Source organism: Heterodontus francisci, chromosome 6, assembly GCF_036365525.1.
Source record: "Heterodontus francisci isolate sHetFra1 chromosome 6, sHetFra1.hap1, whole genome shotgun sequence".
In the NCBI taxonomy this organism is placed as follows: domain Eukaryota; kingdom Metazoa; phylum Chordata; class Chondrichthyes; order Heterodontiformes; family Heterodontidae; genus Heterodontus; species Heterodontus francisci.
In genome coordinates, this window is record NC_090376.1 from 57,029,565 (window position 1) to 57,044,330 (window position 14,766).

Sequence of the window (14,766 nt, forward strand, 5' to 3'; positions counted from 1 at the left end):
CTCGAATCTCAGACTCTTTTTCTTGAAGCTGCTTAATATGCTTGTCACAGTGCTTACAGTGCACAGTTTCAATCTATATGAAGCAAAATAAAAATAATTATAGTAATTGTTTTTCTTTCATACTTTGAGTCTTTTTATTATCTATGATGCTTGTTGCATAAAAGTCTGCAATACAGTTTTATTGCAAGATGAATAAACGACATAGAATTATATAGAATATACAACACAGAAACAGGCCATTTGGCCCAACCAGTCTATGCCAGTGTATTGTCATGCAGGCCCCCCACCTGCCAAGAATGAGGCATATTAATTTCACCATATGAACATTGATTTTCCAAACTGTTACTGGAGTAAAGAAAGAACTTGTTTTTCTTAAAAATAAACAGACCCTGGACTGGAAAGACATTTGTATAGTAACAGACAGTACTTGGAAAGGACAAAGGGGCCACTCCCTGCTCCGATTTAATCCACAATGGACTTTTGATTACCAGACATTGAAGGTGGAGAAGCTAGCATTCCAGGTTGACTGCTAAGATGCTCCCAATACACAGAAGAGACCTGGTCAAACCAGTCAGTCATGTGACCACCTGCTGGCCAACTAGGGGACTATTTTTAAATTGGAGAAACAGTGTTTGAAGACAGAAAGCTGTTTGCTCCTGGACTGGAAAAGACCTCTCTCCAGTCTGCTTTCATCTCATTCTCACCAGCTTTGGAATCCATTGAAGACAAATGAACCCCAAGAGAGAAAAGTCTCCGACAGTGAACAAGGTTTAAGAAGAATACTGGGCCCCAACAAAAAACAAGATCTACCTACAAGCAAGGACTACAGCGAGCTCGAAGCACAGTAACAAACCGCCTTCAGAGATTGCCTCAAACTTTTCCACTTTATTTTTCTTCTGCTCTTTTCTGTCTCTATTTGCATGTGCGTATCACTTATGCTACCTAGCGTGGGTACAGCATGTATCCATAGAATTAGAATTTAAGTTTTAATAAATTTCACTTTTCTTCTTTAAACCTAAGAAAGTCTGTTTGTGCTCATAGCCTTATAATTGGAAAGCGGTGAACAAGGATTCACTAAGGGGGAGCTCAAAATACAGTGTGTTTAAAAATTAAATCCTGTTACAGTAAGACCAGGTGAAGGCTGAAAGAGACCCCGAGACACCTTTCTCACCTGGTCGTAACAGTATGCTTCATTTGTGCCTCCTCCCATCCTTCTTCTTCTACCAGCAAGACCCTCTATTGCCTTCTCCCACATATGCTTATCTAGCTTTTCCTTAAATGCATCTGCAAATATTTGCCTCAACCACTCCCTGTGGTAATGAGTTCCACAATCTCACCACACTCTGGGAAAATAGGTTTCCTCTGAATTGGCAATTTGAACACTTGGTGACTATCTTATATTAATGGCCTCTAGTTTTTCTTGTCCCCACAACTGGAAACACTCTGGGGTGGATTTTTAAAGCCCGCTGGCGATGGGAGTGGGTGTGCGTGCAATTTAAAGAATGCATTCTCAGAGATCGGCACTGTGTCGCCCCACCTCCGGAACGCAAAGCCATTTTTAAAAGGACGCCGGGAGGGAGAGAATGGCAACCCTGCACACTTCCAATTAAGTGCCTGTTGAGCTCATTGAGAGCTCATTAACAGGCTTTTCAGCACAGTTTACAATTTTTAAAGGACGGGAATGCGGAAAACGTCTTGTTTGGAACATGGCAGGATGTACAAGTCATGAACAATGAAGTGGGCCATGAGGGCAATGGGAAGAGCTGATTAAAATAATGCTGAGGCACAAAATAAAGCTCAACTGCTACAAATGTGCCACAGATTAGCCATCACTGAAGTCAGTGGTGAGTGGTAGGAATCTGGAGAGGGGCATGAGACTGCTGGCATCATTTGGGCAGCTGGGGTTGGCAGGGGAAGGCCTGGTGAATGCATAAATCCCTGCTGAGGGAGGTCAGATGGGAACAGGCTACTCTGATATTGGACAGAGCAGCCAGGACGAGCTTCAGCAGATGCAACCTTCAGGACAGCAGGAGGCCAGAGGAGCTCAGTGGGGGGGCTGCAAGGGGAAGGAGATGCAACCAAAGACATCGGTCTACTGCCCAAGAGTCAGCTACCTGCAACTGGCAGAGTACCAGTGCTGTAGGAGGCTAAGCCTATCCAGGCAGATGGTCTCAGACCTGTGTGCTCAGATCCACAATGACCTGAGGCCTCGTGGCTCCCATGGCAGTCCCTTACCTCTAGCCATCAACGTCACCATTGCCCAAAACATCTATGCAGCCCGCTCGTTCCAGAGATCAGCTGCGGACCTAGGTGGCATCTTCCAGTTGGCAGCTCATCAGGTCATCAGACAGGTCATGGATGCTATATTCAGGAGGGCAGGGGAATACGTCCACTTTGACACAGATCTGCCAGCAGGTATAGAGGGCTTTGGGCTTTGAACCATCAATGGATTCCCTGAGGTCCAGGGGTTCATCGATTGCACCCATGTAGCCAGGAAGGCACCCAGTGACCAGCCAGTCAGATTCCTCAACAGAAAAGGCTACCACTCACTGAATGTCCAGCTGGTCTGTGACTAGAGGAGCAAATTTTGCAGGTCTGCGCCCGGTTCCCAGGCAGCTATTATGACTCCTTTATCCTGTTAGAGTCCCAGGTACCACACCTCTTCAGGGCCACTTACAGATTCCATGGATGGCCAATGTGAGATAAGGGTTGTCCCCTTAGGAGGTGGCGCCTGACGTCTGTTCAAAAACCAGACACATATGGAAAGAGTAATCTCCTAACATGGACCTGCACTGAACTGATCATTGGCCTCTTGAAGATGCATTTACGTTGCCTTGACCTGTTGGATGGTGCCCTCCAATAAGAGCCAGCCAGAGTCTCCTGTATCCTGGTCGTCTGCTGTGCCCTGCACAACAAGACACTGGAAAGAGGCCTGGAGATGGATGAGGAGGAGGACCTGGAATGCCACTCCACCTTGGAGGAGGACTGAGAGGAATAAAAGGAGGAGGAAGGGATCGCACCAGAAGTGGTTGGTGCCCAGGCAGTGGAGGACACATGTCAATGCTGTCGCAGACCCCAGGGTGAATTGCAGGCTTGCATGGCAGCAATGGCTGCGCTGATTCAGCAGCGCTTCACTTAATTGCCACCGAGCTCTTGCAGCTGATGACCCCAGAACTCACCTTCCAGCACACAGAGTTATTTTACCTATGACCCTTAACTTCAAGGTCCCATTGGCAGCCATGAACATGCAGATGGCTTCCTCCACCAACATTTTCCAACATCAGAAGGCCTAGGTACATAACATTCTCAGGGCCTCAGGTCCACACCACCTGCCCCACAATGCGACGTCCCCGTTTTGAGATGAAACATCAACAACACACCATTCAGAGTGACTAAATAAAGAAGTTATATTGTGAGTTGAACAAAATAACAGACATGTAGACAATAGCACCCAATTGACCCGTTAAGTGAATTCAATGCCGTGGCACCTTCCTCTCCCTAACACCTCTATGGGGTGCTCCCCCATGGCAGAGAATGAGGTGAACCTGCTCCCTACTCTCTGCCTCCAGCTGAGATGCCCATGGCTTCCGTCCTCGTCTTGGAAGTGCCCATGGAGTCTCCTCCACAGCCTGCCACACCTGCATTGTGGCTGGGGCTGCCTCTGTCACAGGGCCCTGGCACAGATGGCTCCTGTCGGAAGAAGTGAGAGGCCGAAGGGTTATGCCGGTACCCCCTGAGGTGTGGCCCCTTCGTCTGCTGCGACAACTGTCTCAGTCCTTTCCTGGCACCCTTGGATGCTGGATGCAGCCACTGACTGGTTTGCAGTTGCCATCCACTCTGAGCGCCAGCGCCATCAGCGACACTGAGCGGTCTATGCTACAGAATGTTTCAATCCTTCTGCACATATCAGTGTGCTGCTCCTGCACCCAGTCAGAGTGGTGCTGCATATGGCTCTCCAAGAGGTTGCCCAATCGCTCAATGGAGGAGCTCATGCGATTGAATCCCTGAGTAATGGCAGACCACATGCACGGCATGGACTCCTCCACTGCATTTCCATGGTTGTTCAAAGCCTCAGGGAACTTCGACAGACAGGAACGTATCTGCCTCTGGTTCTCGAGGAAGGCCCTCCTTGTTTGTGACACCAGAGGCCAAGCATCTTTGGCCAGTAACGCATCACTGTGTCTGGCCTCCATCCACTGAAGGGTCTGCCCACAGGAAACCCTGCCTCACCCTCCTTCTCCTGCATGCTGTGAGGTTCACCCAGTGCTCTCCTTTCTACGCTAATCTGAGGCCCAACTGAGGTGAATGTCTCTGCGCTGGTTGAAGGTGCCGAGACATGATGTGACAATGCAGGTCCCATGGACTCCATTAACCCCCCCCAACCCCTGCCCACCGAGGATGGCTGCGCCGATAGGGCAGGTCCACTTTGGTCCTTTGGAAAGAGAAATCATGCTTGACAAATCTACTAGAATTCTTCGAGGATGTAACTAGTAGAGTTGATGAGGGGGAGCCAGTGGATGTGGTTTATTTGGACTTTCAGAAGGCTTTCGACAAAGTCTCACATAAGAGATTAGCGTGTAAAATTAAAGCGCATGGGCTGGGGGGTAGTATATTGCGATGGATAAAAAATTGGTTGGCAGACAGGAAACAGAAAAGAGGAGGGATAAATGGGTCTTTTTCCGAATGGCAGGCAGTGACTAGTCGGGTACCACAGGGATTGATGCTAGGAACCCAGCTATTCACAATATATATTAATGATTTAGATGAGGCAACTAAATGTAATATCTCCAAATTTGCAGATGACACAAAACTGGGTGGGAGGGTGAGTTGTGAGGAGGATGCAGAGAGGCTTCAGGGTGATTTGGACAAGTTGAGTGAGTGGGCAAATGCATGGCAGATGCAGTATAATGTGGATAAATGTGAGGTTATCCACTTTGGTAGCAAAAACAAGAAGGCAGATTATTATCTAAACGGCTATAAACTGAGAGAGGGGAATATGCAGTGAGACCTGGGCGTTTTCGTACACCAGTCGCTGAAGGTAAGCATGCAGGTCTAACAGGCGGTAGAAAAGGCAAATGGTATGTTGGCCTTCATAGCGAGAGGATTCGAGTAGAGGAGCAGGGATGTCTTGCTGCAATTGTACAGGGCCTTGGTGAGGCCACACGTGGAATATTGTGTGCAGTTTTGTTCTTATCTGAGGAAGGATGTTCTTGCTATAGAGGGAGTGCAGCAAAGGTTTACCAGACTGATTCCTGGGATGGCGGGACTGACATATGAGGAGAGATTGAGTTGGTTAGGATTATATTCGCTGGAGTTCAGAAGAGTGAGGAGGGATCTCATAGAAACCTATAAAATTCGAATAGGACTTGACAGGGTAGATGCAGGAAGGATGTTCCCAATGGTGGGGGAATCAAGAACCAGGGGTCATAGCCTAAGGATACGGGGTAAACCTTTCAGGACTGAGATGAGGAGAAATTTCTTCACCCAGAGAGTGGCGAGCCTGTGGAATTCGCCATGATCATAATGAATGGCGGAGCAGGCTTGAAGGGCCGAATGGCCTACTCCTGCTCCTATTTTCTATGTCCCACTCTGTAACTGGCCATGTGGAAGACACAGGACAATAGTAATGAGAACTGGCCCTACTCAGCAAGAGTTCTGACACAATCAACCCCTCAGATGATAACGATCTCAAATCTGTTGTGTGATTGCCTTTAAGAGTAATGTACCTTTAAGATCTTAGTACGCTAATGAGCTAAGTGCCAGGATGTTGTCATGTGACTACACGCCAGTCTCTCTCTGCTACTGTAACACCAAGAGGCAAGTCCTGTAATAGTTAGCTCTATACTGTATATATTAGTTAGCTGTTTAATAAACCTGTTTTGAGATCATCAAACAACCTGAACTCCATGCACCCCACTTATGTTGCATCAGACAACATAAAATAAGCGTCTCATTGCATGCTGGCAGTGGTGGAATTTTAAAAAGCTTCTCATTGCATGGTGGCATCTGTGGTGAAAAGAAAAAAATCCAAGTTTGAAGACCACAGGAAAACAGCTTTGAAAAACTACCTCCCTACAGCTGGAAGAGAGAAAGTTCAAAATCATTGCAAGATCCATAGTTAGCAGGCGTCTCCTCCAAGCCCTTCAACTCAAGAAACAGCTATTCAATGACCCTGTTGATCAGGGCCTCCCATCTTGCCATCCTCCACCGAATGACTCAATGGAACCCTGGCGATCTCCAGTACCAACCCCCCCCCCCCCCCCCGCCCCCCACTGCTGTCAGAGTGTGGAGCTGGGCCACTGCACCTCCCGTTCTCTCCTGCATATTATGGGCTCTCCTCCCACAGGATGAGAGGGGACTGATTCATGAGTAGGTTGCCCTCCCTCATGTCTTCCAGCATAACATATAGGTGGGCTATGTTCCCCTCAGTGATGTCCCCATCTGAATATTGTCCCATATGTGAGGATGGCTGTGTCTCAGTCACTTGATCAGACAATGTTAGGAAGAACTATTGACATTCTGTGAGGTCAGCTTGCATGCATTCTGGTGCTTAGAGAGTTGGTGCCCAATGAACTGGGTGCCGCTGGCCACTCACCTTACCAGACAACTAGAGGTCACTGAATCTTTTTCTACACTGGACCCAGGTTCTTCGCATGGGTCCCCGGCTGCTGATTTCTGTGGCCACCTCCATTCACACCAGGGTTGTCCAACCTTTTCATGTGGGGGGGGTGGGGGGGGAGGCATATTACAATTTTTGTCTTACATAGTGGACCAGTGAGACAATTTCGGAAAGATAAAGGCATTAAACATTTATCTTACTATTGAGCAAAACAACAACAAATGCACATTTTTGTGAAGAAGTTTTAAATGAGAAGACTAGTTTCTTGACTTACTTTCTCATCACTATGTTGGACACTGATTTAGTGAGATACCTGGCATTTCTTTTCTTGCACAAGTAATCAATGTCTACCCACACACTTCCTGGAGCAATGCGGAGTATTCCGGATAGATGTCCATCTGTCAGGAGTGATCTTGATCGCTCTCTCCCTGCCCCCACAGTGTGATTCCCCCCTCTCTGTGTCATTCCTCCCTCTCTCTGGCCCCCCTCTCTCTTCTCTGTCCTCTCCTTTCTCTCTCTTTCCCCCTCTCTCTGTCCCCCCTCTCTGTCCTCCCTCTCTGTCCCCCTTCTCTCTCTTTCCCTTCTCTCTTGCTCTGTTCCCCCCTCTCACTCTCTGTCCCCCTCTCTCTTTCCCCCTTTCTCTCTCTCTCTGACAGTTGCAGAGAGTGGGAACACTCAGTAGATTGTTGTTCAGATTTTAAGAAAAGATCACAAGTCAGTTTCATAGCTGACAACTGTTGACATCGGGAACAGCCATTTTCCAACTTCAGACAGATTTGGGTTTCCAAATTTTTTTTGAAAAGCCCTCCGGAAAACCCGATTCTGCCCAAAGTTGGGAAACTGCTGTTCCCGATCTCAGCAGCTGTCAGCTGTGAAACTGACTTGCGCTCTTTTTTTACAAGCCCGCCTGCAAGAAGAAGCCAATGTAAAATTTGCCATCTCCATTCACAGACACCTGATGAGGATGAGGAATGGCCCGGTACAGTTTACATCCACGGGCCGGATGGAAACCTTTGGCAGGCCGGAACCTGGCCCACGGGCTGTATGTTGGACAACCCTGATTCACGCGCTCTTGGTTTCACTAGACAGATGTCTCCTTCCTGAGGCCAGGAAGAAAAGTTCTCTCCTCTCAGATCCTGCATCAATCAGTGACTCCAGGGAGGCATCAGAGAAATGGGGTGCTGCTTGGGGACGCATGCCCATGCCCACAGAGTCCCTCCGATCTCCCTACTGCTGCATTACTGAAGGCAATGGAAAGCTCGGTCATGGCTGCAGCTTGCCATATAAAATTACCCTCAATGGTGTGTTCCCACCTCCAGGACACTTCCGGTGCCTCTAATTGGGCGCCAGACTCACACCCAGCCCAATTAACAAGTTTGCATTTAAAAATAGTGCATTGGCGCAGCATGAGGTTGGGATCTGGAAATGCCAGGGCTTTGGGTTCCCGATCCCATAACAAAAATTCAGCCCTCTGTGACTACTCTATCAAAACCTTTGATAATTTTAAAGGCCTCTATTAGGTCACCTCTCAGCCTTTTTTTTCCAAGAGAAAAGAGAACCAGCCTGTTCATACTTTACTGACAGATATAAACATGCAGTTCTGGTATCATCCCCGTAAATCTTTTTTGCACCCTCTCCAGTACCTCAATATCTCTGTTTATAATATGGCAACCATAATTGTAAAAGTGTAGTCTATTCAAAGTTTGATACAAGTTTAGCATAGCTTCTCTACTTTTTGATTCTATCCCTCTAGACATAATCCCTAGTGCTTGGCTTGCTTCTTTTATAGAATCATAGATGACCTTATTAACCCGCATTCTTACTTTTTGTGATTTGTGCATTTGTACTCCGAGATCCCTTTTCTCCTCTACCCCATTTAAGTTCTTATTTCCCAAGTAATATGTGACCCATTATGACCAAAATGTAATACCTCAAGCTTATCTGTGTTGCAATTCATTTGCCCATTTTGCAAGTTTATTAAAGTTGGGGTCAATGCGGAAAAAAAACATAACTGTTAATTTGTGCTATATTTGAAATCATTAAGGAAGACAGAGGGTGTCAGATTACCAGCACAATAGTCGGAAGAGTACATTGGTTTCAGTCTCACTGGACTAGGGAGGGGGCAAACATCAGCAAGGTACTCCATTTCTGACTGTTGTCCAGTATCCTTTGTTGGAAAGTGTGTACATGTGGACTTAAGATGAGTACAACATCAGGCTTAGTTATCACATCCTCCATAGTCAAATTTCCTACCAGCACACACTGTCTAGGTTTATATGTGGCAACCTACATGGCCACTGAGGCAAGGCACTTGGTGCTGCTAATATCTGTTGAATTGTGCCCCAGCAGCAGCTTTTTGGGAATGAAAGAGAAATAAGGAAAGGAATGCTGAAACAGGACATCTCCACTTACTCTTAGGACAACCTAATTCACTAATTTATTCATGATTATTACATGACTGAATCTGTAGCTGACATTATGCATATTTCTATTTCTTCCAAGTTATTTTCTTCCTCTTCCCATGGTCATGCACAAAGCTCAGCTGAAAAACGTGGCTTGGGACTAGGCCCCAAACTTTACCTATGCTACTCTCGAGCCAGTTGCTTGGAGATGACAGGCACCGGGTGTCAACTCTGTTGCCCAGTTTTCTGTCACCCTCCTTATAGCACATATCACATAAAAGCACATATCCTACACTGGTATTGATGAAATTAAAAAATCAGGAGTGCAGAGGATTGTAACCAGATTGGTGGCTCAAGGCCACATGCCAAATGTACTCCAACATTTGACACAATAATTTTTATTTATTATATTACCTGGAAAGAGAAATGAGAATGGTTGTTAGCAGATCCAATTGTGACTGGATTCCCATTCAGAAAATCTGACTCCAGTCTTTTACAATTCCCCTTACTAACTGTAAGCGAGTCTCAGGTTTTGGGAGGGTTGTTAAATGGAGTAACTCATGGTTACAGGCCACCCTATTCATTAAAGAACAAGGCTGGCAGATGGGAATGAATCATCGGGTTTCCCATCAAACAAAAATACCTGTTAATTAATAGAGTTGCACTTACAGAGGCTACATTGATAATTTAGAGGCACAAAAAGGAGATAAAAGAGAAAGGCAGGAGGGAGCTACAAAATAAAACTGTCATAGTATTTAAACAATCTATCTTATGTCTCTTTTTGCTATATGATATCTTCCATAACAGCAGCAGCAGGTGACTATGTGAAGACCTGCACCAATAATGCTTTCTGCAGAATATATGTTGCTAAGCAGCGCCAAGGGCAATGTAACCTCAGACAGTAAAGTATAACAGTAATATTACACCTGAGGATTTTAAAGTATGATGGAAACAGTTTACTGTTCCAGAGCAACTGTTGTCTTGGAAGACTCATGTCAGAGCAAATGTCTAGCCTCACACGCATCCATCAAAATGACAGCGAATTTATAAATAGCTCAATCTCTCAAATGTGGATATGTAAGGAATGAGACTATCTGAAAGATGAGAAGATGGAGGTCTGTTCAAGAACTCAAGAGAAATATCAAGAATAAAAATAGCATATATTAAATTACTCACAGTCCATCAACATAGAGAAGTAATACATAAATGAGGGATCAATGAGTGGAAAAGTAATGTAAATTTTAAAAAAAATTTTCATTTTATTAATGATTTGGCTCAGAAACATGTTTAGTGCAAAATCCAAAATGGAAATGGCTGCAGTAATAGTATCAAGGTTTGTACGTATGCCAAAACACTCTATATTTTATAGAGTTGTATCTTAACACATGTTGCTAGATTCTTCACTGTTAGTCTGCTCCTGTAAACAGTTCAGAATCTGCTGCCTCTCTTCCAGTTATTGCAAACAGTACCTGTCAATCAGTAATTGAGTGCCTGAAAAACTATTTTTGGAATATTGAAGGTTCCTATGGATTGCATTAATGCATAACATGTTCAATACAGTTTTCCTAAAAATTGAGGCTTGTTTCTTAATGAAAACCCTATAGTAATCCTGAATCTAATGGTCAAGCTAACCGGCCTATAGTTACATGTTTTCCGCCTCCTCTCTTCTTGAATAAAGGGGTAATATTTGCTACTTTCCAGTCTGATGGAACTTTTCCAGAATCTAGCGAAAAATTAACACCAAAACATCTATTACCTCATTAGCCACCTCTTTTAAGACCCTAGGATGAAGCTCATCAGGACCCGGGGACTTGTCAGCCCACAGCTCCAATTTGGTCAGTTCCGCTTCCCTGGTGATTATAATTTCACCAAATTCCTCTCTTCCTTCCACCTCCTGATTTACAGCTATTACTGGAATGTTTTTTGTATCCTCTATTGTGAAGATAGAAGCAAAATATTTGTTCATTGCATCCGCCATTTCCTTATTATCTACTTCTTTGGCCTCCTTATCTCGAGAGACAATGGGTAAGCGCCTGGAGGTGGTCAGTGGTGTGTGGAGCAGCGCCTGGAGTGGCTATAAAGGCCAATTCTAGAGTGACAGGCTCTTCCACAGGTGCTGCAGAAAAATTTGTTTGTCAGGGATGTTACACAGTTGGCTCTTCCCTTGCGCTTCTGTCTTTTTTCCTGCCAACTGCTAAGTCTCTTCGACTCGCCACACTTTAGCCCCACCTTTATGGCTGCCTGCCAGTTCTGGCGATCGCTGGCAACTGACTCCCACGACTTGTGATCAATGTCACAGGACTTCATGTCGTGTTTGCAGACGTCTTTAAAGCGGAGACATGGACGGCCGGTGGGTCTGATACCAGTGGCGAGCTCGCTGTACAATGTGTCTTTGGGGATCCTGCCATCTTCCATGCGGCTCACATGGCCAAGCCATCTCAAGCGCCGCTGACTCAGTAGTGTGTATAAGCTGGGTATTGTGGCCGCCTCGAGGACTTCTGTGTTGGAGATACGGTCCTGCCACCTGATGCCAATTATTCTCTGGAGGCAGCGAAGATGGAATGAATTGAGACGTCGCTCTTGGCTGACATACGTTGGCCAGGCCTCTGAACTTGAGGCACTCCGTTCTCTCAGGTCTAACCCCGACATGGTCATCAAACCTGCAGACAAGGGTGGTGCTGTTGTTGTATGGCGTACTGACCTCTACCTTGCAGAAGCTCAACGCCAACTCACAGACACTTCTTCCTACCTCCCTCTGGACCATGACCCCACCACCGAACATCAAGCCACCGTCCAAAGGACTGTCACTGACCTCATCTCCTCTGGGGATCTTCCCCCTACAGCTTCCAACCTCATAGCCCCGCAACCCCAGACAGCCCGCTTCTACCTCCTTCCCAAAATCCACAAACGGGACTGTCCCGGCAGACTCATTGTGTCAGCCTGCTCCTGCCCCACTGAACTTATTTCTTCCTATCTTGACTCTATCTTTTCTCCGCTGGTCCAGTCTCTTCCCACCTACATCCGTGACTCTTCTGATGCCCTACGTCATTTTGACAATTTCCAGTTTCCTGGTCCCAACCGCCTCCTCTTCACTAAGGACGTCCAATCGCTCTACACCTCCATCCCCCACCAGGATGGTTTGAGGGCTCTCCGCTTCTTCCTGGAACAGAGGCCCAACCAGTCCCCATCCACCACCACCCTCCTCCGCCTGGCTGAACTTGTTCTCACATTGAACAACTTCTTCAACTCCACGCACTTCCTTCAAGTAGAAGGTGTCGCTATGGGTACCTGCATGGGTCCTAGTTATGCCTGTCTTTTTGTGGGATATGTCGAGCATTCTTTGTTCCAGTCATACTCAGGCCCCCTCCCCCAACTCTTTTTCCGGTACATTGATGACTGTATCGGTGCCGTTTCCTGCTCCCGCCCCGAACTGGAAAACTTTATCAACTTTGCTTCCAATTTCCACCCTTCTCTCACCTTTACAGGCCATCTCTGACACTTCCCTTCCCTTCCTCGAATTCTCTGTCTCCATCTCTGGGGATAGATTGTCTACTAATATCCATTACAAAGCCACCGACTCCCACAGCTACCTCGACTACACTTCTTCACACCCTACCTCCTGTAAGGACTCCATTCCATTCTCCCAGTTTCTCCGTCTTTGACGCATCTGCTCTGATGATGCTACCTTCCATGACGGTGCTTCTGGTATGACCTCCTTTTTCCTCAACCGAGGATTCCCCCCCACTGTGGTTGACAGGGCCCTCAACCGTGTCCGGCCCATTTCCCGTACCTCTGCCCTCAACCCTTCTCCTCCCTCCCAGAACCGTGACAGGGTTCCCCTTGTCCTCACTTTCCACCCTATCAGCCTCCATATCCAAAGGATCATCCTCCGCCATCTCTAGTGTGATGCCACTACCAAACGCATCTTCCCCTCCCTTCTACTGTCAGCATTCCGAAGGGATCGTTCCCTCCGCGACACCCTGGTCCACTCCTCCATTACCCCCACCACCTCGTCCCCATCCCATGGCACCTTCCCCTGCAATCGCAGGAGATGTAATACCTGCCCATTTACCTCCTCTCTCCTCACTATCCCAGGCCCCAAACACTCCTTTCAGGTGAAGCAGCGATTTACTCGTACTTCTTTCAATGTAGTATACTGTATTCGCTGCTCACAATGTGGTCTCCTCTACATTGGGGAGACCAAGCGCAGACTGGGTGACCGTTTTGCGGGACACCTCCACTCAGTCCGCAAGCAGGACCCTGAGCTTCTGGTTGCTAGCCATTTCAACACTCCCCCCTGCTCTCATGCTCACATCTCTGCCCTGGGATTGCTGCAGTGTTCCAGTAAACATCAACGCAAGCTTGAGAAACAGCATCTCATCTACCGATTAGGCACACTACAGCCTGCCAGACTGAACATTGAGTTCAATAATTTCAGAGCATGACAGCCCCCCATTTTACTTTCTTTTTAGTTGTTTTTTCTTTTGTCTTCTTTTTTTCTTTTTTACATTTTTTACAACCTTTTTTTTGCATTTATTTCATTTCATCTTAGTTTGTTCAGTTTGCTTACCCACTGTTTTTTGTCATGTTTGCACTTGCTGCTGTTCAATATTCAGTCCGTTAACACCTATTCTGTACTAATGCTTTGTCTTTCAACACACCATTAACATATTGTTTGCCTTTGTTCCGTGACTTTTCGGTCAGCTATGTGGCCTTGTCCAATCTACACCTTCTCCTTTGTTATCTCTTGCCCCACCCCCGCCTCTCTTGCTTATAACCTGTGACATTTTTAATATTTGTCAGTTCCAAAGAAGGGTCACTGACCCGAAACGTTAACTCTGCTTCTCTTTTCACAGATGCTGCCAGACCTGCTGAGTGATTCCAGCATTTCTTGTTTTTATTTCAGATTTCCAACATCCGCAATATTTTGCTTTTATAACTGAATCTAATGGGGTTGTAGTAGAATTCAAAAGAAGTCAACAAGTCTTTTATAATATGAGCTGTCAATTCTTTCAAACACCATCCTGACCTGGAACTATATCGCCGTTCCTCCACTGTCACTGGGTCATAATCCTGGAATATAACAGCACTATAGATGTACCTATACCACATAGATGCAGCGCTTCATGAAGGTGGCTCACCACCACCTTCTCAAAGGCAATTAGCAGTGGGCAATAAATGCTGGTCTTGCCAGTGACGCTCACATCCCAAGGACAAATAAAAAAATTCTGTAGAACTTTCAATATTGCTTATCATTTTAGAAGCTAGGAAAAACTAACTTTATATATTTTCCTGGAAAGGAAAAGTTAATGTATGTATATACACATTTTTTTTGAAATTTCTACCCTCTCCTATTATCAATGGGATTCCTCAAACTCTTGATGCGAAATTTAGAAATGAATAATTATAACAGGCGAGTTGCATTTTAAAAAAACTTAATAAGATACAAATACAAAATGTGTCCAACAAGAAATATAAATATAAAATAAACTTTAAAAGCAATCATATGAACTGAGAAAATGATAAAAGATTCACTTTGAATTATCTTACCAAGTCATCAAGAAAAAGTTACACGCTCACTTTCGTTAAATGTATACATTCTTTTGTGCTGACTGAGTAACTGCTTATTAGTCTGCAGGCAGATGTGAGTTTCACTGTGATACTCCAGACTGCTGACTGCAGGCTTTACCTTAAAACATTAAGAAAGGATGTGATGCAGTGCTTACAAATGGTTTCATAGGATTA